At 46.2% G+C, this 25,341-nt stretch overlaps 1 protein-coding gene across 2 annotated transcripts in view; it reads right to left on the reverse strand.

The window, feature by feature from the left end:
- ACBD4 (acyl-CoA binding domain containing 4) overlaps positions 1-12,300 on the reverse strand; it is a 37,275-nt gene extending 24,975 nt beyond the window's left edge. The window contains exon 1 of one of the 2 annotated variants that reach the window (XM_073683178.1): positions 12,094-12,300. The gene's annotated coding sequence lies outside the window, so the exon portion shown is untranslated. Of the gene's footprint in view, positions 1-4,633; positions 4,753-12,093 lie in introns of those variants that run through there. The other variant, XM_073683179.1, reaches the window with a different exon arrangement.
- Positions 12,301-25,341: the final 13,041 nt, after the last annotated feature.

Below are 25,341 nucleotides of genomic sequence, written 5' to 3' on the forward strand. Positions count from 1 at the left end.
TTTGAATTTTTCCCAACACCCACCCTTTCGCGCCGAGCTCTTCAGTCCTCAAAAGGAAAAAAAAAAAAACAGTAGCCGGATATTACCGGATCTTTCACATCAAGTCCATATGTCCTTTATGGCGTATATCGTTACTTTTGCTCAATGTCTGTTTCCTTTCCCTCCCATCCCCTCCGCCCCAACAGCTAAATTCTTATGCAATAAAATGATTTATTTACTTTAATACATATCAAATGTGTTAATCACTTTCTGTCTCTCCTTTATTTATTAACATATTCAGTTTATTTAATCATCTCAAATCTATCTGTGAGTTATCAATTGACTGGAGTTATTGCACTTAGATTACGTACAAATCAGATTTGTCTAACCAGTGCATTCACTAGCATTCTTGACCATGTTAATGTCATAGGAGCCAGACCCGGAGAGTCCAGCCATGGTGCCTATCCTCCGGTATAGTAGACGGAGGATAGCTGTCTGATGGGCCTCTTCAGTTGGTAGACCATTTACATATCCCAGTAGACAAACTATAGGGTCTTGGGGAATCTCACAGTCAATCACGTTGGAAACAAGGTCCAAAACCTCTCTCCAAAATCTTCCAAGTTTAGGGCAGTTCCTCATTACATGACATAGGTCTGCGTCAGGATTGCCACACCTATAACAGTTTGATTTGTTTTTGTAACCAAAGTTATATAGGAGCAAAGGGGTGTTATATACTCTATGGATCAGATAGTATTGCGAAAGCATTTGCCCCTCACTTCTGGACACTAGTGGTATGGACTATCTTCCCATGTATCTTCCTCTATTGGGACCAAGTCTTTTCCATTTATTTTAATAGGTGAAAAATGCTGCAAAAATGTCGAAAAAATTGACATGCTGTAGATCTGAGAAAACGCTTTGATAATTCAAATTTTAGAAATCTCATTCACTTTGCTTGTACTAAATTGCAGCCTTTCTACCCTTGAAAAACATGCGGAAAAAATGCAGCTTGTGAACAAGTCCTAAGAATAGTTAGAAATGGCTACCACATTTCGTTGCCCAAAGTACAAACATATTCTGGAAGGGCTTTTTCCAAGTGATGAACAACCCTTTATTAACGGCGTGAACCTGGCCTATAGTGGACAGGGCTTTAGGGTTAATACAGAAATGAACAGATGTAATGTGAGAAATCACATCAGTAATCTGTAATAATGTCCTCCTCAGTGGAGGAATCTGCTCCATATGTTACAACAGCGTTAGCTGCGGAAATACTGCTGATCCAGCACAAGTGGAAATACATGGACATAGCTGGGAAATTAAGACACTGTAATATATTAACAGAAAAAATAATATTACTATATCCGTGGCCTGGCACTGCTGGCATAACATGTCCAGACAACTGCAACAAATATTCACAATGCATGAGTTATAGGTCATTGATGCATTAAAAACTAGATTTGTACCATGGGGATCTAATAAATATATATAAATATTAGATTCCCATGGTACAAATCAAGTTTATAATGCATCAATGACCTATAACTCATGCATTGTGAATATTTGTCGCAGTTGTCTTGACATGGTATACATACATGTATGTATGTATGTATGTATGTATGTATGTATTGATACATGTTTTTTTAAATATCTTAAAAATATAAATCTGAAAATTGTGACGTGCATTTGTATTCAGCCCCCGAGTCAGGACCACCTTTGCTGCAATTACTGCTGCAAGTCATTTGGGGTATGTCTCTATCAGCTTTGCACATGTAAAGACTGACATTTTTGCCCATTCTTCTTAGCAAACTCACTCTAGCTCAGTGAGATTGGATAGAGGCGTCTGTGAACAGCAATTTTCACAGCCACAGATTCTCAATGGGATTTAGGTCTGGACTGTGACTGGGCCATTCACACACATGATCTAAACCATTCCATTGTAGTTATGACAGTATGTTTAGGATCATTGTCCTGCTGGAAGGTGAACTTATACCCCAGACTAAAGTCTTTTGCAGCCTCTAACAAGTTTTCCTCCAGGATTGCCTTGTATTTAGATCCATCTGTCTTCCCATCAACTCTGACCAGCTTTCACTGTCCCTGCTGAAGAAAAGCCTCCAAACAGCATGATGCTGCCATCACCATGTTTCACGGTGGGGATGGTGTTTTCAGGGTGATGTGCAGTGCTAGTTTTCCACCACACATAGCGTTTTGCATTTAGCCCAAAAAGTTCTACTTTGGTCTCATCTGACCAGAGCACCTTTTCCACATGATAGCTGTGTCCCCTACATGGCATTTGGAGCCAATCAGACGCCTCTCTGATGTTACTGCATGATGGATAAGTATCTGCCTAAAACATTTGCACAGTATTGTATACCCTATACATACTGCAAGACATTAATTATTGCATTTGCACCAAATTTTTTGAGGAAATTATGACATTTTATTGTCATAAATGACTAAGCCACAACTTTACACCATTAATTACACCATTTTCTAGTACCCATGCCAAACCTTAACCCCTTTACAACCTTGGACACATAGGTACGTCATAGGTCGCCTCCCTGCATTTCATGTGGGCTCCAGTGCTGAGCCCGCATCTTTTCCTGCACAAGACAGCTGATCTGGTCAGCTGTCATGTGCCTCTAACAGACGCAGGTGGATCCGCGATCCACCGGTGGCTGTTAATGTTTAATACTGCTGTCAATCTGTGACCGCGGCATTTAACTTGCACAAGACGGAAGCGCGTCATGGGTTTTCCTGACAGCCAGTGGTCTGCAGAAGACCTCTGTGCCTGTCATTGTAAATCTCCTATAAACTCCGTCTTCAAAGGAGATAATTTTTGATTAAATTTTACAAAAATGTGCACAAAAAAAATTGATCTAATTTTCAAAACACATGCAACATACGGCACATAATGGTCTCCTGCTCTTATCTAACGTTGGGACAAGAACTACCGTGCCTCAAAAGTTGTTCTGATGTAATCTGCACCAAACTTAGCTTTAACCCCTTCACGACATCCGTCATACATGTAAAGCACCGCGGGAGGTGCATTCCCATAAACCGCCATACATTATGGTGTGAGGATCGAGCCGGCTCGATCAAGTGTGGGTATCAGCGCCAATCACAGGCGTTTAACCCCTTTCATGCTGCTGTCAATAGTGACAGCGACATCGATCATCATTGGAGAATGAGGAAGCTCCCTTTCTGCTCCGGTCGGCACAACGCAATCGCGTTGTGCCGATGATCTCCATGGTGACCCTAGACCAAAAGATGGCCGAGGGGACACCTAGAGACGGTAGCCTGTAAAATCCTACTTAGGGCAGGAGCTAACACGCCACCTCCCTGTCTGCGCGATGCTGAATATTAGATAAGTGATCACTCAATGGAAAGTTGATGTCTCATCCTAGGACAAGATAAAAAAAAAGAAAGTTAAAAAAAAAAGAATTGTAAAAATATATTAAAATAATCACAAAATAAAGAACAAAAAAAATAAAAATAAATAAATAAATATATATTAATCCAATATATATATTCATTTATGTAAGAACAAAGAGAAACAAATAAAGTACACATATTTGGTATCACCGTGTCCGGAATGACCTGACCTATAAAATTGTCCCAATAGTTAATCCCTTCAGTGAACATGGTAAAAAATAAGAAAAAAAATGTGGCAAAAAGCTATACTTCTTCATCATACCACTGAACATAAAATGAAATAAAAACACAATCAAAAAGTCGAATGTAAATAAAAATGTTATCTCTGAAAACGTCATCTTGTCCCACAAGAAATAAACCACCATACAGCTCCATTAGTGGAAGAATAAAAAAAGCTATAGCTCGCAGAATAAAGGGATGCAAAAACAATTATTTTTGCCTAAAAAACTGTTTTTATTGTGTAAAAGCACCAAAACATAAAAAAAAGATAAACGGTAAATGTGGTATCGCTGTAATTGTACTGACCCGAAGAATAAAGCTGCCTTATCACATTTACCAAACAGTGAACGGCATAAAAAATATGCCAAAAATGATTCCTGAATTTCTGTTTTTTGTTCATTCTGCCTCACAAAAATAGGAATAGAAAGTGATCAAAAAACGTTATGTGACTGAAAATGGTACCAATAAAAACGTCAACTCGTCCCACAAAATAACAAGCCTTCATATGACTGTCGGCAGAAATATAGAAAAATTCTAGCTCTCAAAATATGATGATGCAAAAAAAAAAAAAGTCTCTTTTAGGGCTTTTTCACACTTCAGTATTCCTGGTACGTGTGGTGACAATTTTCACACGAACCGGAGACACTGAAACACGTAGACCCATTCAAATCCATGGGTCTGCGCACATCTCAGTGTGTTTTCACGGACTGTGGGTGCGTATGCTCCACACGAAGACGAGTCTGTTTTTTTTACGGATGCACGGTCCACAAAATGTACCACACGGATGACATCTGTCTGTCATCAGTGTGACATGTACCGGCGCCTGGGAATCAGCGCTACAGTTAGCGCTGTTCCCAAACACTGGTGTTGAACGCTGCCCTAATCATGGTTACCTGCCGGCGCTGCGATCAGCACCAGCAGAGACAATGATGAGGGTAGTGGTAGTCTCCTCCCGCAGTGTCCACCTGTAAAAATAAGAATAAAATTATAAAATTCATATACTCACCTGTCCTAACAATCCCCGCTGTAATCCATGCGACCACTGACGCCGAAGAGAATGAGCCGCTCCGTAGCTGCGCTCAGTGAGTGACAGGACACCGGGCCTGAGCTGAAGCCGCTCGCTGGAGCGAAATGCGCATTGGGTCCTTGGTGAGTGAGTAAGGGACTTCATTATGTTGTAAATGTGATCTAATTATACTTTGTTAACTGAGGGACTTTATCTATTTAATTGTGTCTAATCATGATGATAGCTCTATACAGGGATGTGGAGTCGGTAAGCCAAACCTCCGACTTCTCAATTTCCATGACACCGACTCCATCTCCGACTCCCTCATACATGGTTCAAGTTTAAGTGATAAATTTACTGTAGCACAGATTAATCTCAGCTAAAAGTCTAGACCCTTAGATCAGGAATAGGACAGACATTTATAGGACATTTCATAACTTTCCCAAATTCTTATGAAAAAATATTCCCCACAAACTGCACTGAACTACTGTACCCAATTTATTATATATTTTAGGAGTCGGAGTTGGTTCACTTTATACCGACAAAAAACAAAAGAAGACCCTTAAAAAATACCTTTAATAGTTTCTATACCGACTCCTAAGCCCTGGCTATATACTATAGATATATATATATATATATATATATATCTATATATAGCCATCATCATATACTAATAATATTTGATTATGTTACCTTTAGCCTGATTTACATTAGCACTATGTTGCTTTAAATCTAATTCGTTATTTATATATTGTGGGGTTCCTTCAGCTTCTCATTCATCACTTTATCTGGATATTGGATTTTTATGATAGTATTAATTCATTCTTACTGCTCAATAAAATGTATACTTTTTACAAAAAACTTCATGTGTGAATTTTGGTCCTGGCATTTTCTCTCTTTGGATTTATGAATAAATGAGTTGTTCAGAATTCTTAAAAAAATAAATCACTGCTTTCTTTTAAAAACAGCGCCACACCTGTCCACAGTTTGTGTCTGGTATTGCAGCTCAGCCCACTACCTTCAACAGAGCGGAGATGCAATACCAGTCACAGTCTGTGGGCAGGTGCGGCGCCATTTCTGGAACAAAGCAGACATTTTTACTAATCCAGGATAAACCCTTTAAATATGCTGAACATATGGCTATAACCAGGATCCAATATACGGCACAAACGTAGGAAACAGGTGGATTAATTTGGTACAGAAGAAGAGAAGTGGCTGAACCCACAGAACATCATTAAGAAGCGAGATAATTATAGCATGGGTGAGTAGAGCTCAGGACTCTCACTATAAGGACCCATTCACATGTTCAGTATTTTAGATCAGTATCTATAAGCCAAAACCAGGAGTGGAACAGACAGAGGAAAAGTATAATAGAAACACGTCACCACTTCTGTATTTATCACCCACTCCTGGTTTTGGCTTACAAATACTGATGTAAAATACTGACCAAATACTGAACGTGTGAACGTAGCCTTAATCAACCACTAGATTAAACATTTACCTTGCATTTTCCTCATCCTTTCTGCAAAAATGAGTGGGGTTATTACACCCCAGCTCTTTAGGAGGAAACCGCCACCTCCATTCTCAGCATGTGGTTTCCTGCTTGCTTACACATGTCTCATCACTGGTTTATAGTAAATCTGCATCTCTCTCATGTTAGCAGATAACCCTGTGTAACCGTGGATCGGGTCTACAGCAGAAGTGTCATGTACGGCATGAGGAGGGTAGTCAGGTGCCATCAGGGCACTACTATAGGTGTCACCTTTGAGAGTTTATATGGGGCTAAAATGGTACATAGAGATGTAACTATCCCTTTGCCAGGTGTGTAGAGATCCCGTTGTATTACAAGAACCCTCTTGCCAGATGTCCACAATCAGAGGATAGGACATGAAGGAGCCAGAGGGGCACTGAGCTGTGGGGGTCTATGAAGAGCTGGGTAAATAAGCTGCCTATTAAGACTTTGTTGCCCATGGTCCTACATACAACTGTATCCAGCCCAGGGTGCGATAGCAACCATAGATGGGATTTGGGTCGTATCTCTTGCCCAGGACGTACATTTTCATCATAGGTCGCTAAGGCCAATGCCGTCTTACAGTGCCCTGTGATGTGCAGTTGCAGCAGCCAAATACAGGAACTGTGACATGCAGGGGAGAAGGGAGGACATTATAATTCACACAGGAGGCGGGGATTTCTTCCAGTCCCCAGGTGTGGAACACATCAGAAACTTGTAAGAATAAAAAGACATTTCACAGCAACAAGACCTCTAATATGAGGCATACAGGTATGTATAGATTTACATTTCTATCATTGTATGCCCATATAAGAGGTCAGATAAGTGTCAGGGGGTGACAGATTCCCTTTATCAGGGCTGTGAAGTCGGAGTCGTAGAGTCGGAGCCCATTTTGGTGGAGTCGGTATAAAATGGACCAACTCCGACTCCTAACATATATAATAAATTGGATACAGTACTTCAATGCAGTTTGTGGGGAATATTTTTTCATAAGAATTTGGGAAAGTTATGAAATGTCCTATAAATGTCTGTCCTATTCCTGATCTAAGTGTCTAGACTTTTAGAGGAGATGAATCTGTGCTACAGTAAATTTATCACTTAAACATGAGCCATGTATGAGGGAGTCGGAGTCGTGGAGACGGTGGCATGGAAATTGAGGAGTCGGAGGTTTGGCTGACTCCACAGCCCTGCCTTTAATACCATCATTCTTGTACTACAACCCCTGGCAAAAATTACGCAATCACCGGGCTCGGAGGATGTTCATTCAGTTGTTTAATGTTGTTTAAAAAAAGCAGATCACAGACATGGCACAAAACTAAAGTCATTTCAAATGGCAACTTTAGGGCTTTAAGAAACACTAAAAGAAATCAAGATAAAAAATGTGGTACTCAGTAAGGGTAATTTTTTTCAGACCAAACAGATGGAAAAAATTATGGAATCACTCAATTCTGAGGAAAAAAATATGGAATCATGAAAAACAAACAAAAGAACACTCCAATACATCACTAGTATTTTGTTGCACCACCTCTGGCTTTAATAACAGTTTGCAGTCTCTGAGGCTTGGACTTAATGAGTGACAAACAGTACTCTTCATCAATCTGGCTCCAACTTTCTCTGATTGCTGTTGCCAGATCAGCTTCGCAGGTTGGAGCTTTGTCATGGACCATTTTCTTCAACTTCCACCAAAGATTTTCAATTGGATTGAGATCCGGACTATTTGCAAGCCATGACATTGACCTTATGTGTCTTCTTTCAAGGAATGTTTTCACAGTTTTTGCTCTATGGCAGGATGCATTATCATCTTGAAAAATGATGTCATCATCCCCAAGCATCCTTTCAATTGATGGGATAAGAAAACTGTCCAAAATATCAATGTAAACTTGGGAATTTATTGAAGATGTAATGACAGCCATCTCCCCAGTGCCTTTACCTGACATGCAGCCCCATATCATCATCGTCTGTGGAAATTTGCATGTTCTCTTCATGCAGTCATCTTTATAAATCTCATTGGAACGGCATCAAACAAAAGTTCCAGCATCATCACCTTGCCCAATGCAGATTCGCGATTCATCACTGAATATGACTTTCATCCAGTCATCCACAGTCCACGATTGCTTCTCCTTAGCTCACTGTAACCTTGTTTTTTCTGTTTAGGTGTTAATGATGGCTTTTGTTTAGCTTTTCTGTATGTAAATCCCATTTCCTTTAGGCGGTTTTTTACAGTTCACAGACATTGACTCCAGTTTCCTCCCCTTCGTTCATTTGTTTTGTTGTGCATTTCCTGTTTTGAAGACATATTGCTTTAAGTTTCCGGTCTTGACGCTTTGATGTCTTCCTTGGTCTACCAGTATGTTTGCCTTTACCAACCTTCCCATGTTGTTTGTATTTGGTCCAGATTTTAGACACAGCTGACTGTGAACAACCAACATCTTTTGCAACATTGCGTGATGATTTACCTTCTTTTAAGAATTTGATAATCCTCTCCTTTGTTTCACTTGACATCTCTCATGTTGGAGCCATGATTCATGTCAGTCCACTTGGTGCAACAGCTCTCCAAGGTGTGATCACTCCTTTTTAGATGCAGACTAACAAGCAGATCTAATTTGATGCAGGTGTTAGTTTTGTAAATGAAAATTTAAAGGGTGATTCCATAATTTTTTCCTCAGAATTGAGTGATTCCATAATTTTTCCCTCTGCTTGGTCTGAAAAAAAAAATTACCCTTACTGAGTACCACATTTTTAATCTTGATTTCTTTTAGTGTTTCTTAAAGCCCTAAAGTTGCCATTTGAAATGACTTTAGTTTTGTTCCATGTCTGCGATCTACTTTTTTTCAACAACATTAAACAACTGAATGAACATCCTCCGAGCCTGGTGATTCCATAATTTTTGCCAGGGGTTGTACAACTTGTCCTGCAAAAAAACAAAAAAACATTGAGGTTACGTCAACGGAGAAATAGAGAATGAAGGGAAGAAAAAAATAAAGCACAAAAGCTAAATATTATCAGGTCATAAATAAGTAGGAAAGGCAAGGACATTTTTTTTTTCTACGAGGAAAATGGTGCCCACACCAAAACATTCCAAAAATTGGTAAGAAGCGGATGCAGCACATTGATGAAAAATGGTTTGGCTTTTCTAGAATGCATTACAGGGCTGTGGAGTCGGAGTAGTGCAGTCGGAGCCCATTTTGGTGGAGTCGGTATATAATGGACCGACTTCTAAAATATATAATGCATTGGGTACAGTAGTTCAATGCAGTTTGTGGGGAATATTTTTTCATAAGAATTTGGGAAAGTTATGAAATGTCCTATAAATGTCTGTCCTATTCCTGATCTTTTCCCGCCACAAAAACGCTTGTTAATAGGTCTGCCAGGTATAGCAATGCTAATCCGGATGTGCTGTGCACATGATGCGTAAATTTACGCTCCGGATTCGCGTTGCGTTAAAAAACGCAGCATGACCATTTTGCAGGCGTTTCCGCCACAAACTCGCGCCCATTGACTTGCATTGAACCGCAGCAAACCCGCAGGTATATGTCGATTTGCTGCGTTTCAATTAAAGTCAATGGCTGTAAATTTGCGGCGGAAAGACAGTGCGGGTGGTACCCGGATTTGAGAGGAGGACTACAATTCCTCTCATCTGACCGCCGCTGGGAGGAGCAGTTTTCCCAGCCAAGCCGGCTACCACGCTGTTAAAAAAAAAAGAAAAAAAAAAGTAAAAAAAAAAAAAAACCCTCTATACTCACCTGTCCGGCATCCTCTTGGTCCCCGGTGGCCATCCTCTCCTCCCGGCGGTATACTGCAGGGAGCAGGCTCGCTCCCCGCAGTGTACTGAGCTGCCAGGACCTGCGGTGACATCAGCGATCAGCTTATCAGTTACGTGACCTATCAGCTGATTGCTCACGTGACCCCACCGTGGGAACCTTCAGAAGAAAGTTCCCAGGGTGATGGCGGTGAGAGCTCACTGGGGCTCATCAGCTGATGAACCCCAGTGACCTCCTGCAGCAGCATGTATATGATTTTACACCCCTGTCAGTATACAATGCTGTCTTCTATAGCAGTGACATCATGATTGCCGATGTCACTGCTGTAGAAGTGACATGCATCGACGTGGGACACTCATTGTCGGTACATGGACTGCATCGTTGACGGCGGACAGGTGAGGGATATGGTTGTTTGCTATTTTACATTTTTTTTCAGGAGATCGATGGCTTCGCGGACCCGTGCAATAAAAATAAATAAATTAAAAACCGTGTGTTTTTTATTTCATTAAAGGGGTTGTACACTACTATTTAAAATATGCCAAAGCGTTTTTATGATGAAAAGCAACTTCTTTATAATTACCTCCCTCTGCCTTTTCTGCCTGTGAGCGGCACTATCATTTATTTTTCAACAGGACAATGACCCCAAACACACCTCCAGACTGTGTAAGGGCTATTTGACCAAGAAGGATAGTGATGGGGTGCTACGCCAGATGACCTGGCCTCCACAGTCACCAGACCTGAACCCAGTCGAGATGGTTTGGGGTGAACTGGACCGCAGAGTGAAGGCAAAAGGGCCAACAAGTGCTAAACATCTCTGGGAACTCCTTCAAGATTGTTGGAAGACCATTTCCGGTGACTACCTCTTGAAGCTCATCAAGAGAATGCCAAGAGTGTGCAAAGCAGTCATCAAACCAAAAGGTGGCTACTTTGAAGAACCTAGAATATAAGGCTATGTGCCCACGTTGCGGAAATGAAGCAGAAAATTTCTGCTTCATTTCCGCATGTCCTCTCCCGGAAAAACGCATGCGGAATTCCGCAAGCGTTTATCGCGCGTTTTCGACATGCGGAATTGCCTTGCGTTTTTTATTGCATTGTATAAGGCAATTCCGCTTGCGGAAACGCAAAATTAATGAACATGCGCGGATTTTTGAACGCAGCATGGGCATAGAACTTGCGGATTCTCATTGGGGACCATGGGATGCGGATTACCAAGCGTTTTACAAGCGTTTCCGCTGCGGAAAATCCGCAGCAAATACGCTTGTAATCCGCAACGTGGGCACGCAGCCTAAGACATATTTTCAGTTGTTTCACACTTTTTTGTTAACTATATAATTCCACATGTGTTAATTCATAGTTTTGATGCCTTCAGTGTGAATGTACAATTTTCATAGTCATGAAAATACAGAAAAATCTTTAAATGAGGTGTGTCCAAACTTTTAGCCTGTACTGTATATATATATATATATATATATATAATAAGTGTGGGTGAAGAGACCTGCGGTCGGTATGTACGTGATGGTCTGTACTCAGACCATGATAATATGTGAATGTCTGGTACGAAAAACCAAAATATGCTCCAATTTTTTTCTCATCTGTGCTCCAGGTTTGTCAAAAAATACAGTCGACGAGGTGGCGAAAGTTAGAAAAGTGTGCTAATTTTCCCAAATTGGGCCAGTACGAGAAATTATCCACATATTACTGACTTGTCACGACACTATGCCTAAATGTGGCCACCGAGTTGTCCAGACGCTGAAAAATTGCGCAATTACAGACGAAAACAACTCCGACACAAAAATTATTTTTTTTTGCCTGAGTTATTTTTAAATACTTTTTGTTACTTGCTTCCATTAACTTTGTAATAAAGACTTAAAATGGCCGCCTATGGAGCAAAGTTTACTTCATCGAGGTGGCGTGAAGTCTTTTGTACATGTCTGACGTATCCACAATGACAAAGAAAACGGTGGACGTGTATGACAGACAACACTATTCGCAGAAACGCCCATTTTGCGTCAGTGTAAACCAAAGTGTCACATAAACAACATTACTAATAAGTGACTCAATGTTGAGGCTTATGGAGTTATCCAGTCATCTTCATACCATTAATATACTGTAAAATGGCAGCTTTATTACATCCTACAGCATAATTATATTATATACACTGCTGGACTTCATTCCTACAATGTCATTACCTACACAACGTCGGGCATTCAGGCTCAGGCCTCTGGAGCTAACAGCATCTCCTCCTCCCGACATTCGGGACTCTCAGCCCGCCTGTGCCGCCCATAAATCCGGACACACCAATCACGCAAGGCCGGGGATTATGAGGTGGAAGTAGGCCTGAGGACCGAGGCGGGGAAAACCTGCACTGTGGGAGGACTTTGTGCTGACGTGAGGCTGACTCTCCATCATGACTACGAGAATAAACAGACAGTGAGCATGTGCTGCTGTCACAGAGAGACGTTCTGGGATTGGTAGTATCGGCCATTTTGTTGGGAGATATGTGCAGTAATATGTACTGTAAACGTTTTAAAATGATCATAACATTACCAAGTGATATTATGTAATTGTACAAAGCAAGGCTGCACACCCAACTTTCCTAGACCACTGAATGGCAAAGCTACATATCTATCTTCCATTATCTATTTATCTTCCATTATCTATCTATCTTCCATTATCTATCTATCTATCTTCCTTTATCACATATCTATCTATCTTCCATTATCTATCTATCTATCTATCTATCTATCTATCTATCTATCTATCTACAGTATCTATCTATCTACAGTATCTATCTATCTATCTTCCACTATCTATCTATCTATCTATCTACAGTATCTATGTATCTCTATCACATATCTATCTATTTTCCATTATCTATCCATCTATCTATATATCTATCGATCTATCTATCTTCCATTATCTATCTATCTTCCATTATCTATCTATCTATCTATCTATCTATCTATCTATCTATCTATCTATCTATCCATCTATCTATCTTCCATTATCTATCTATCTTCCATTATCTATCTATCTATCTATCTATCTATCTATCTATCTATCTATCTATCTACAGTATCTATCTATCTTCCATTATCTATCTTCCACTATCTATCTATCTATCTATCTACAGTATCTATGTATCTCTATTACATATCTATCTATTTTCCATTATCTATCTATCTATCTATCTATCTATCTATCTATCTATCTATCTATCTATCTACAGTATCTATGTATCTCTATCACATATCTATCTATTTTCCATTATCTATCCATCTATCTATATATCTATCGATCTATCTATCTTCCATTATCTATCTATCTTCCATTATCTATCTATCTATCTATCTATCTATCTATCTTCCATTATCTATCTATCTTCCATTATCTATCTATCTATCTATCTATCTATCTTCCATTATCTATCTTCCACTATCTATCTATCTATCTATCTATCTATCTATCTATCTATCTATCTATCTATCTATCTACAGTATCTATGTATCTCTATCACATATCTATCTATTTTCCATTATCTATATATCTATCGATCTATCTATCTTCCATTATCTATCTATCTATCTATCTATCCATCTATCTATCTTCCATTATCTATCTATCTATCTATCTTCCATTATCTATCTATCTATCTATCTATCTATTTATCTTCCATCTATATATATAATCGTCTTATCCCGTCTGTCTGTCCAGGAAATCCCGCGTCGCTGATTGGTCCGGCCATGGCCAATCAGCGACGCGGGATTTCAGAAAAAGACGGTGGCCGTTAGCGGCTCATCTGCCGGACGGAGGTCAGCGGCGATGCAGCTGGGAGATGACCGGCGCTAGCCGCTCATCTCCCCGCTGCTGGCAGCACAAGTACCCCGACAGGCGGCGCCGCTCACCTCCATGCGGCTAACGTCGGGAGATCAGCGGCTTGGCCCGGTGATCTCCGGACGGCAAGTGTGAACGGAGGACAAGGGTGCGGCGCCGCCGGTCGGGATGCTTCTCCTGCGAGCAGCCACTCATCTCCCGGCTTCTCGCAGCGGAAGTAGCCGCACAGGCAGCGCCGCTCCCCGGTCCTCACTAATACGACGCTGATTGGTCGCGGTCGACGCCCGCGACCAATCAGCAGAGCGGTGTTTAAATTTGGCGCCAATTTTGCTGATTGGTCGCGGTTGCCAGCCGCGACCAATCAGCGATTTTGGTGCCAAATTTAAACACCGCTCTGCTGATTGGTCACGGTTGCCAGCCGCGACCAATCAGCGAGATTGGCGCCAAATTTCAACAACGCTCTGCTGATTGGTCGATGCCGCCAGCCGCGACCAATCAGCGATTTTGACACCAAATTTAAACACCGCTCTGCTGATTGGTCGCGGTGGCTGGCCGCGACCAATCAGCGATTTTGGTGCCAAATTTAAACACCGCTCTGCTGATTGGTCACGGTTGCCAGCCGCGACCAATCAGCGAGATTGGCGCCAAATTTCAACAACGCTCTGCTGATTGGTCGATGCCGCCAGCCGCGACCAATCAGCGATTTTGACGCCAAATTTAAACACCGCTCTGCTGATTGGTCGCGGTGGCCGGCCGCGACCAATCAGCGATTTTGGTGCCAAATTTAAACACCGCTCTGCTGATTGGTCGCGGTTGCCAGCCGCAACCAATCAGCAGTATTGGTGCCAAATTTAAACCCAGCTCTGCTGATTGGTCCGGCCGCTGCCAATCAGCGACGTGGGATTTCAGAAAAAGATGGCGGCCTTTAGCGGCTCATCTGCCGGACGGAGGTCAGCGGCGATGTAGCAGGGAGATGACCGGCGCTAGCCGCTCATCTCCCCGCTGCTGGCAGCACAAGTACCCCGACAGGCGGCGCCGCTCACCGCCGGCCGACCGCGACCAATCAGCAAGATTGGCGCCAAATTTAAACACCGCTCTGCTGATTGGTCGCGGTTGCCAGCCGCGACCAATCAGCAGAGCGGTGTTTAAATTTGGCGCCAATTTTGCTGATTGGTCGCGGTTGCCAGCCGCGACCAATCAGCGATTTTGGTGCCAAATTTAAACACCGCTCTGCTGATTGGTCACGGTTGCCAGCCGCGACCAATCAGCGAGATTGGCGCCAAATTTCAACAACGCTCTGCTGATTGGTCGATGCCGCCAGCCGCGACCAATCAGCGATTTTGACACCAAATTTAAACACCGCTCTGCTGATTGGTCGCGGTGGCTGGCCGCGACCAATCAGCGATTTTGGTGCCAAATTTAAACACCGCTCTGCTGATTGGTCACGGTTGCCAGCCGCGACCAATCAGCGAGATTGGCGCCAAATTTCAACAACGCTCTGCTGATTGGTCGATGCTGCCAGCCGCGACCAATCAGCGATTTTGACGCCAAATTTAAACACCGCTCTGCTGATTGGTCGCGGTGGCCGGCCGCGACCAATCAGCGATTTTGGTGCCAAATTTAAACACCGCTCTGCTGATTGGTCGCGGTTGCCAGCCGCAACCAATCAGCAGTATTGGTGCCAAATTTAAACCCAGCTCTGCTGATTGGTCCGGCCGCTGCCAATCAGCGACGTGGGATTTCAGAAAAAGATGGCGGCCTTTAGCGGCTCATCTGCCGGACGGAGGTCAGCGGCGATGTAGCAGGGAGATGACCGGCGCTAGCCGCTCATCTCCCCGCTGCTGGCAGCACAAGTACCCCGACAGGCGGCGCCGCTCACCGCCGGCCGACCGCGACCAATCAGCAAGATTGGCGCCAAATTTAAACACCACTCCGCTGATTGGTCGTGGCCGCCGGCCACGACCAATCAGCGATTTTGGCGCAAAATTTAAACACCGCTCTGCTGATTGGTCGCGGCCGCCGGCCGACCGCGACCAATCAGCGATTTTGGCGCCAAATTTAAACACCGCTTTGCTGATCGGTTGCCGGCCGCGACCAATCAGCGATTTTGGCGCCAAATTTAAACACCGCTCTGCTAATTGCGCCCGGTCGGCCGCATACATATCTAGAATACCCGATGCGTTAGAATCGGGCCCCCATCTAGTTATCTATATCTATCTCTATCACATATCTAGCTTCCATTATATGTCTATCATCGATCTATTATCTATCTATTCTATCTATTATGTATCTATCATATATCTATCTAACTATTCTTTTATTACTTGAATAAATTGGCTATAAAGGACACAGTGACAACCCTTGTTGGAGTTGTACTGGCCGCTGTAATGGTTGTTACCCAGCTTTCCCAGGCATAGAAACTTGTGCTATTGACGCGCCCCCTGGGCCAGTGTTGTTGGGGATACCCGGAGCCGGATCAGATGGGGGTTGTAGTCTCCGAGTGGCTGTGACCCGGTCCGTGCCCAGGGTGTCAAGCTCAGTGTGTGGCAGTCCTTATGATGTTACTAGATGTTCTTTTGTGTCGACTACGCCACCCGTTGATTTGCGGTCACTACGGCCGCCGCTGCAGCAGGGTCCGCTGAGGCTGGTGGTGTGTGTGCAGCTTAGGTAGTATAACCCCCAACGGGAGGGGTATAGCCTCAGGGGGTCAGCCGTGGAGGATGGTAGTTGTGAAGGTGCAGCAAGGAGACTCAGAGGCATAAAGTGCAGTTCCAGGGTTTTACTTACTGGTGTTGCTCGGGTCACTGTGTACAGCAGTGACCACCCAAGCCGTGCTGCGTCCACCAGGTCCTGGACTCGGTCAACTCCCAGGCAACTCCGGAGTGTGGTCCTGAGCTCCTTTCTGTCTCTCCCTTCTTCTGGCCGTTCCCACCAGGGATCCACCTAAGTCCGGCTCCCTCGGGCCTCTTGTTGGTCAAGCCTCCTCTGGGCTCCCTGACCCTATTCTTGGTCTGCCTTCCGGGTGGATTTAGTGGGTGATCGTGGCAGATCCTGCCCACGACCTCCGGTTCCTGGCTAAGGTGTGCTGTAGCCTCTGCCAGCTTGGGATCCGGTACCCTGTTGCCGACCCTTCACCCTATTAGCTCTCTTATGGGCTCTTGGGGTCCCCTCTGCGCCTCTGGGTCTCTCTCTCTTCTCCTCTGCTCTGCTTCTCAGGCTCTCAGACAGACTGACTGACCGACGTCTCACAGACTGACCGACGTCTCACAGACTGACCCTGATCTAAGATGGTGCCCACCTTATATACTCCCTCTATGTGTGAGCTCAGGTGACCAGCACCCAATGAGCTCCTAACTTTACCCAGGCTGCTCCCCCTATCTGCCCCTACACTACTGGGATGTTCCACCCCCCTCCCACTCCAGCCAGGAACAGACACTGTCGTACCTGCACATTTCTCTAGTGGGAGTACCATCGGTCTGTTCCCCGGAAATGGGATGTGTGTAGTGCATGCAGCCTACTAGCTCAGTTCCACACTCCATCCTTACCCGGGAGTGGAATACCACACCTCTGGCTTGAGGTGTAATACCCCTGTAGCAGCCGAATCCTCAGGGTGCTACATTCCCCCCTGGTAAATCACAGCACGTCCTCGGGCTGTAAAATATAAACATCCAAAACATACAAAATTTTTTTTTTTTTATAAACATATAAAACATCATATACATCATCAGCAGCAATAAACTCTTCATATAAAAACTTTTCATAAATAACATTCTTATTTCTGGTTCCTCCGGTCACGGTGCAACTTGTGACCGGGTAAAGTGCGACAGTCTCTTGAAGAAAACAGTTTCCTATAAAACCGGTAGGGGGCGCTTTAGGAAGCGCAACTATATACAAGGGGATATGGCCGCTCTCAGTCCTCGGCCAGGTATTAGGGAGGAATGACCGCTCTCAGTCCTCGGTCAGTGGGAATAGGGACACACGGGTACAGTTCACTCTTTTGTCCCAACGGGGAACATATTTTGAGCAGCAACAGTTTTTTGGTACCCCTACGGGCAACTATATACAGTCTCTTCTCTACCGTACTCAACGACGGCGTCCTCCTGCTCTTTCTTGTTGGTTGGTTTCAGTTTCAGACCCGTCCGGGTCCTCTTGCTCCTCCTCACACCGCAGCTCCTCCTCCGTCAGGCGATGCACATGGAGGGCGTAGGGTCCTTTGGCACACTTGTGCCGGGTGAAGGTGACCTCGTCCCCTACATACAGGTCACGACCTCTGTGTCCCTCTGGCAGATGGCTTTCTACGTCTCTGCGGGTTACAAAGACGTCGCCGGGGGTCTGATGGTCTCTAATAAAGCCCCATCCGTGCTGCATGTTGAATTTTATCACAGTCCCGGTGGAAGGGGGACCATGTGCTGCACGGGGATTCCTCCTGGTCCGGCTCTTCTGCTCCGCGCTCCTTATCTGCGCTTGCTGTTCCCGGACCCGCCTCTCTCTCCGCTCCCTCTCGAAGACCTCGAGCTGCTGCCGGCAGCACTCTGCACGCTCTGCTGCGGCCGCCCGAGTCTCCTGAGTGAGCCCCATGAGGTCTTCTCCGGTGGGGTCCCACTCGAACTGTGCCTCCTCCAGCGGGGGCGAGGTCCTCTTTACAGGCTTCGGAGCCGGAATCAGGGGCTCGTCTAGGGGTCTCTCTTTCCGGAGTCGGGGATGGTGAAACTCCGGTGGCCATATGAAGGGCTGCCCATCCGGGCACGTATGCTGGGCAAATAGATCCTCACCCAGGTGCGGTACTCTAGATGTTGAGGGCGCGTTGATGGTAGTGGCGCCCGGGTCGACCAGGCCTTGCGACCAGGCTTGGGGCACCCTAAAGGCAAAGGGCACCGTAAGAACGGCGGCGCCCGTGGTTACTCGGCCCTGCGGCCAGGCCGGTGGCTCCGCGGAGGTAGGGGGCGCTGTTGGTATTGCGGCGCCCGGAGGTACTAGGCCTTGCGACCAGGCCGGTGGTATTTCCTGCTTGGCCACGCTCGAGGTCGAGGCGTGTGACGTCACAGGGGTCGCGGCCGCGGTTTCCGGTTGAGGCCTAGTCGGCGGCGGTGACGATGCAGCGACAGGCACGGCAGGGGGAATTTCGGGCTCTGCGACGGGGAGCTGGGGCAGGCACGCGGTTTCCCGGCTCGGGGTAGAGACGTCCCCTTTACCTGCCTCCGTCCGTTCAGCTCCCTTCTCGGCGCCGTCTCCTGCCTTCATTCCTCCTGCGCCATCCTCAGAGGCGGTCTGTCTCCTCGTCTCAGGTGGCGTGCTCCGCTGACGGGTGCCGGTCTGCTGGGCCATCTCTCGGCTCCACTCCGCCAACGTCTCTCGCTGCACCCGGGCCATCCTCCGTGCGAGGCCCTCCAACGCGGTCTGTGCACACTCCCGGTCTCGGGGGAGCTGTGCTAGGATCTCCAGCAGGCCTTCTGGAGTGGCGACCTGCAACAGGCTCCTGACCACTGGGTCGGTGCTGCCTGACTCTCCCTCCATCTCCGGGTAGGCTCTCTCTGGACTCTCTTCCAGACGTCTTGTCTCCGGGTGCGCTCTCTCCAGACTGCTCCAGGCGACACCCATCTTTGTTCTCTTGTTCTGTCTCCGCCCACATCGAGGGTGGTCCCGGGGCAACTTCAGTTCCAGGGGCAGTTCTCTTACGCTGATGGACACTTCCAGCATCACAGTCTCTGTTGGTGGGCGCGGTTTCCGCTTTTGGCGCCATTCTTCGACCTGGCCCACGATGGGAGGTGGCCTTTTGCCACCCTCTGGCACGCCCATAATGGCGTCCGCTCCCCCAAGGCGGGAAATCTTCGGAAATGGCGGGAATCGTCTCCCAGTGGCGGGAAACTCCATGGATGGCGGGAAAAAGCTGCAAATGGCGGACAACCGGCGGGAAACGACCTGCGATGGGGCCCGTTGGCGGGGACCCTCCGGAACCGGCGGGAGACTTCTTTTTGAGGTAACGGTGAACTTTTCTTCAGGCACGCAGTACCCGGTTGTTGCGGGCACGTTATCCTGCCGACTACGCCAAAGTTGACACGCCCCCTGGGCCAGTGTTGTTGGGGATACCCGGAGCCGGATCAGATGGGGGTTGTAGTCTCCGAGTGGCTGTGACCCGGTCCGTGCCCAGGGTGTCAAGCTCAGTGTGTGGCAGTCCTTATGATGTTACTAGATGTTCTTTTGTGTCGACTACGCCACCCGTTGATTTGCGGTCACTACGGCCGCCGCTGCAGCAGGGTCCGCTGAGGCTGGTGGTGTGTGTGCAGCTTAGGTAGTATAACCCCCAACGGGAGGGGTATAGCCTCAGGGGGTCAGCCGTGGAGGATGGTGGTTGTGAAGGTGCAGCAAGGAGACTCAGAGGCATAAAGTGCAGTTCCAGGGTTTTACTTACTGGTGTTGCTCGGGTCACTGTGTACAGCAGTGACCACCCAAGCCGTGCTGCGTCCACCAGGTCCTGGACTCGGTCAACTCCCAGGCAACTCCGGAGTGTGGTCCTGAGCTCCTTTCTGTCTCTCCCTTCTTCTGGCCGTTCCCACCAGGGATCCACCTAAGTCCGGCTCCCTCGGGCCTCTTGTTGGTCAAGCCTCCTCTGGGCTCCCTGACCCTATTCTTGGTCTGCCTTCCGGGTGGAATTAGTGGGTGATCGTGGCAGATCCTGCCCACGACCTCCGGTTCCTGGCTAAGGTGTGCTGTAGCCTCTGCCAGCTTGGGATCCGGTACCCTGTTGCCGACCCTTCACCCTATTAGCTCTCTTATGGGCTCTTGGGGTCCCCTCTGCGCCTCTGGGTCTCTCTCTCTTCTCCTCTGCTCTGCTTCTCAGGCTCTCAGACAGACTGACTGACCGACGTCTCACAGACTGACCGACGTCTCACAGACTGACCCTGATCTAAGATGGTGCCCACCTTATATACTCCCTCTATGTGTGAGCTCAGGTGACCAGCACCCAATGAGCTCCTAACTTTACCCAGGCTGCTCCCCCTATCTGCCCCTACACTACTGGGATGTTCCACCCCCCTCCCACTCCAGCCAGGAACAGACACTGTCGTACCTGCACATTTCTCTAGTGGGAGTACCATCGGTCTGTTCCCCGGAAATGGGATGTGTGTAGTGCATGCAGCCTACTAGCTCAGTTCCACACTCCATCCTTACCCGGGAGTGGAATACCACACCTCTGGCTTGAGGTGTAATACCCCTGTAGCAGCCGAATCCTCAGGGTGCTACACTATTCTTGTAGGGGGTCACTCTGTTGATATTCAGTACAATACACGCCCTGCAGACTATGGTTATAAGTGATGGGGGATATGTTAAAACATTTTAAAATCTTAAATAGATCACATTATGTAGGTGACTGGAAACCATTATTGAGGTGATATCTAGGCCTGACAAGATGTGCAACATTTGCGAACTGTGCTACAAGGCGTGGATTTGGTATATTTGCCTCTTTTCATAGTTTCACTAATTGTCTTAGCTACGAGGGTTCATACAATGGGCCAAATGTTCTAAACTCGCTATCCACTGGCATTTCTGTAATATGCATGGTGGTTCCCACTGTAGATTCATGTTGTGTCTTTTTCCGCCATTTAAAAACATCAGATGTTCAAGCAAAAGACGCTTCAGGAAACGCACCGGAGTTTTGTAAACTCGTCTTTTTCTCGCTTCTTTTGGTTGCCTCCTGACCGTTTTTTGTCCTAGCTTTTTTTCCATCGTTTTCGGCTTGTTTTTTGAACTCTGTTAAGCAATAAAGAAAATGCTGCTGTTTTTGTGGCAAAAAAAACAAACACCCAGGAATCTTCTTGGCGTCTTGTTGGCCTTCCCATTGACTTCTAATGTAATGAATTGAGCGTCTTCCTACTGGAAAATGCTGGAAGAATGGAAATGTCATTTTTAGCCGATTGGCATCTTTTGAAAGCCTAAAGCTTTAAAGGGAATCTGTCAGCAGGGTTTTGCTACCTAATCCGAAAGCAGTGTAATATAGGCAAAAAGAAGCTGAATCCAACTATGTATCACTTAGAGTACTGGGTGCAGCCGTTCTTACACCACCAGCGCGTTTAGATTTAGAATGAAGCAGAGCTGAGAAAGCTAACCCCGCCCACACCAGTCTCTGTGTACAATGTCTATAGACAGTAAACTGCTTATCACAGGAGGGGGCGGAGTCGGACTAGTCCAGCAATGTTAAGCTCTTAGTGATAAATCCTTCACAGTAAACAACAGCACGGGCTTTGACAAGTGACACATCTCTGAAATCTTTGTCACAGCCTTTATCGTCTGCTGTTTTCAGATAACATAGGAAAAACCTGCTGACAGATTCCCTTTAATATAAAAAAGCTTGACTCAAGTAAAAAAAAGCTTCAGAAAAAAACACTTAAAAAAAATGAAAAATAATAATAATAATAAAATTTTCAGGAAAATTGAAAATCGAAACTCTCCAAAGAAGTAGCTTTTCCTGAAGGGGTTTCCACTTGAAAAACTCATTGGGCCCGATTATCCTAGACCGGTATTACTCACGCCAGTCTTGTTGAGGCGGCGTGGTGAAATCAGATGCTAATGATTCATGACGAGATGTGTGCCTCTCAGTGGAGTTGGCGCGTCTGACCAGTGGCACGAAGTCTCAATACCAGGAATTATATGGGCTGTGCTGTACCGCCGCATCCCAGCCGCGCAACACTGCACCCCAGTGCCCCCCCAGCTTTGCCCATTCCGTTGAGTTGGAAGAGGCCAAAAGTTACAAAATATAGGCGTCATTCAGAAGTTTGCAACTTTTCAAAGCTTTTACACCAGAATTCTTGTGTGAAAGCTTTGATGAATCCAGCCCATTGTTATTGAACTCCTCAAAAAACTCCTGACTATAACTTTAGGCTATATTCATGACGCGCCCCCTAGGCCGTGGGGTACTCGGTAGCCGGGCTGATCGGTGCTGGGGATGTCACGGTGGCAGTGACCCGGTCCGTGACATCCAGGGCAGTCAATAAAAGGGGAATGAAGAAGGGGAAAAAAGTTATTATATAAGGTTTGTGACGCCACCTGTGGTATGCGGCTATATGGAGCCGCCGCTGCGGTGCAAATCCTCTGGAGCTGATGGTGATGCAGCAGAGTTGTTTTAGCTCTCCACAGGCAGAGCTTAGCTCCAGGGCAGAGTATAGTGATACTATAGGGTGGATGTTGTTGGTGCGGTGTAGTGCAGGGCTGGTGATGGCGCAGCAATTATTCACAGACACAGTGGGGGTGCAGTCTTCAGATTTACTCACAGTTGTCAGACTCCAGGTTACCAGCGCCAGGGTAACCTCCCACGCCGTCCTATGTTCACCAAGGGAGGGGTTCAGCAATCTCCCAGGTATCTCAGGAATACTTAACGGGACCCCATTCTGTGTGCCTTCCTCGGTCGTCTTTCTGCGCTGGCTCTCACCCTCTCACCCTCCTGCCCTGCACCTCGCAACCAGTGTCCCAAACCGGTAGCCTCGGATTTTGGCGGATAACGTGCAGTCACCTGAATCCTATGCGGCCACCTTTTCGGCGATATAATTGTGGTAGTGAGCAGCTGCAACCTGAAAGTACAGTAGCCTCCGGTTCCTAGTTGAGCCTGGTTGTTCTCCACTAGTTAGGGGCCGGTCCCCTTTGCGGCCTGATCCCTCCACGTCCTTGTAGATTTGGGTGCACGGGTGGCTTCCGTACTCTCCGTGCCCCTGTGACCCTCTCTGTTCTTGGAGCCTTTCCTCTGCTCCCGTCCTCTTCCAGCCTGTCCTCCTGGGCCTCTCAATCTAGGCCCACTCCTCTCTCCTCTCCTTCTGAGCAGAGCTCCTACAGAGCTCCTGCTCCCACTCTTTCTCCTCTCAGACTGAACCTGTCTCCCACAAGATGGTTCCCTTTTTGTACTCCTACTCAAAGTGCTCCCCTGTGCTGCTTCCTTCACCCACACCCACTACATGGTTCCCCCTCTCTTGGTTCCCCCCACTTCTAACCAGGGACAGGGCTCAGCATAAGCCAGTGCATCTTGCCCCGCCTGCTGGTCTGGAATGGTGTAGTGTTGGATGCAGGTAGGTGGGTCCCGGGCAGTACTCCATCCTTACCTGAGAGTGGGATACCACACCTCTGAATGAGATGCAGTACCTCTGTGGCAACTGAACCTGCAGGGGCGCCACATTCACATAGAATTTTTAGACCAGATCTGCCCAATAATCCTCATTAAAAAAATGCTTCAATAACACTTAGAAGACTCTTCCTATTTATTTCTATCGGAAATCCACTTTGCTGTTTGTATGAGCTCTTGAAACATTTCTTTCTTGCCTGAAGAGATTTTGAAAATCTGTCCTAGTGGAAAAAAAAATACATGTCCCTTTTTTTTAAGTGGATCCTGATGGAACCAGCACCAAACTACGTACTGTCCAATGAAAAGGCTGCAAACTTTGCTTCAGGAAAAACACTTTGCAAAACTGCTTCAAGAAAATTAAAACTCCTGCAAAAACTCTTCAAGGAAGGAGCTTTTCTTGAATTAGTATCCCCAAAGAATGCCCGTCTTTTTGAATGCCTCAAAAAAACACATGTAAATACAACTTTATGTTATGTTACCACATCGTTTTTAAAGGCAGAAAATGCTGAGGAATCTACTTCAGAGATGTTATTTTTTCCAAAGCATTTTTTGTTTTTGATGCATTTTTTCTACACTTTTCTGTCGCCTTTTCACTTGAGAGTGTGATCCAAAAGGTAATGTTGTGGAGAGTGACAAGCCAGGGCTGGCATGCCAATGTGAGGAGACTTAGCCTTGCAATGCTCCTCTGGGAAATTAAATATGCAAATTGCCTCTTCAGAGAGGAAGAGGACTAGAACTCTAGTGTCACTTATTGGAGGTTGCAATCCTAAAAGTCAATATTGATCCTTTAACGAGCCTTGCCACATGACTTAGGCCACGGTCACACATTCAGTATTTGGTCAGTATTTTACATCAGTATTTGTAAGCCAAGACAAGGAGTGGAACAATCAGAGGAAAAGTATAATAGAAACACGTGAGTCTCCTCACATTGGCATGCCAGCCTTGGTTTGTTACTCTCCACAAGAAGAAACTTTATCCCTTGGACCAGGGTCAGACGCCTCTCACCCTGCCAAACCAGATCTCACACTGTGTACTGTGCACAGTGTCAGCAAATCGAGATTCTGGTTTAGCTTTTATCCTTAGTCATGGCCGGCGTCAGCACCCGGCGCACCCGGGCAAGTTCCGGGGCCCTGAGCAAACGGGGGGGGGGCCCACTTGCAGTCGGGCACCCCGCAGGGCTATGGGCGGAGGAGAGCGGTGCCAGCGCCCACCCTTCTCCCCCACTTGCTCAGGGCCCCGGCAGCCGGATACTTACCTCTCCCCGTGCCTCCGCAGATCCGCTGTCTTCCTGCTGTGCGCTCCCTGTGACGTCTCAGGTCAGAGGGTGCGGTGACGTCTTTCCACTGCGCCCTCCCCTGAGCCGTCACAGGCAGCGCAGAGCAGGATGACACCGGCAACGCTGGAATCCGGACCTGAGCAGGGCAGCAGGTGAGGAGGAGTGAGGTGAGTGTTTGATTTTTTTTTTTTTTTATGTATGGAGGCATGGGGCATAATATGGGGG

The sequence above is a fragment of the Phyllobates terribilis genome, unplaced genomic scaffold (assembly GCF_046119375.1).
Source record: "Phyllobates terribilis strain yellow unplaced genomic scaffold, ASM4611937v1 Scaffold_5__5_contigs__length_657084704, whole genome shotgun sequence".
Lineage (NCBI taxonomy): Eukaryota > Metazoa > Chordata > Amphibia > Anura > Dendrobatidae > Phyllobates > Phyllobates terribilis.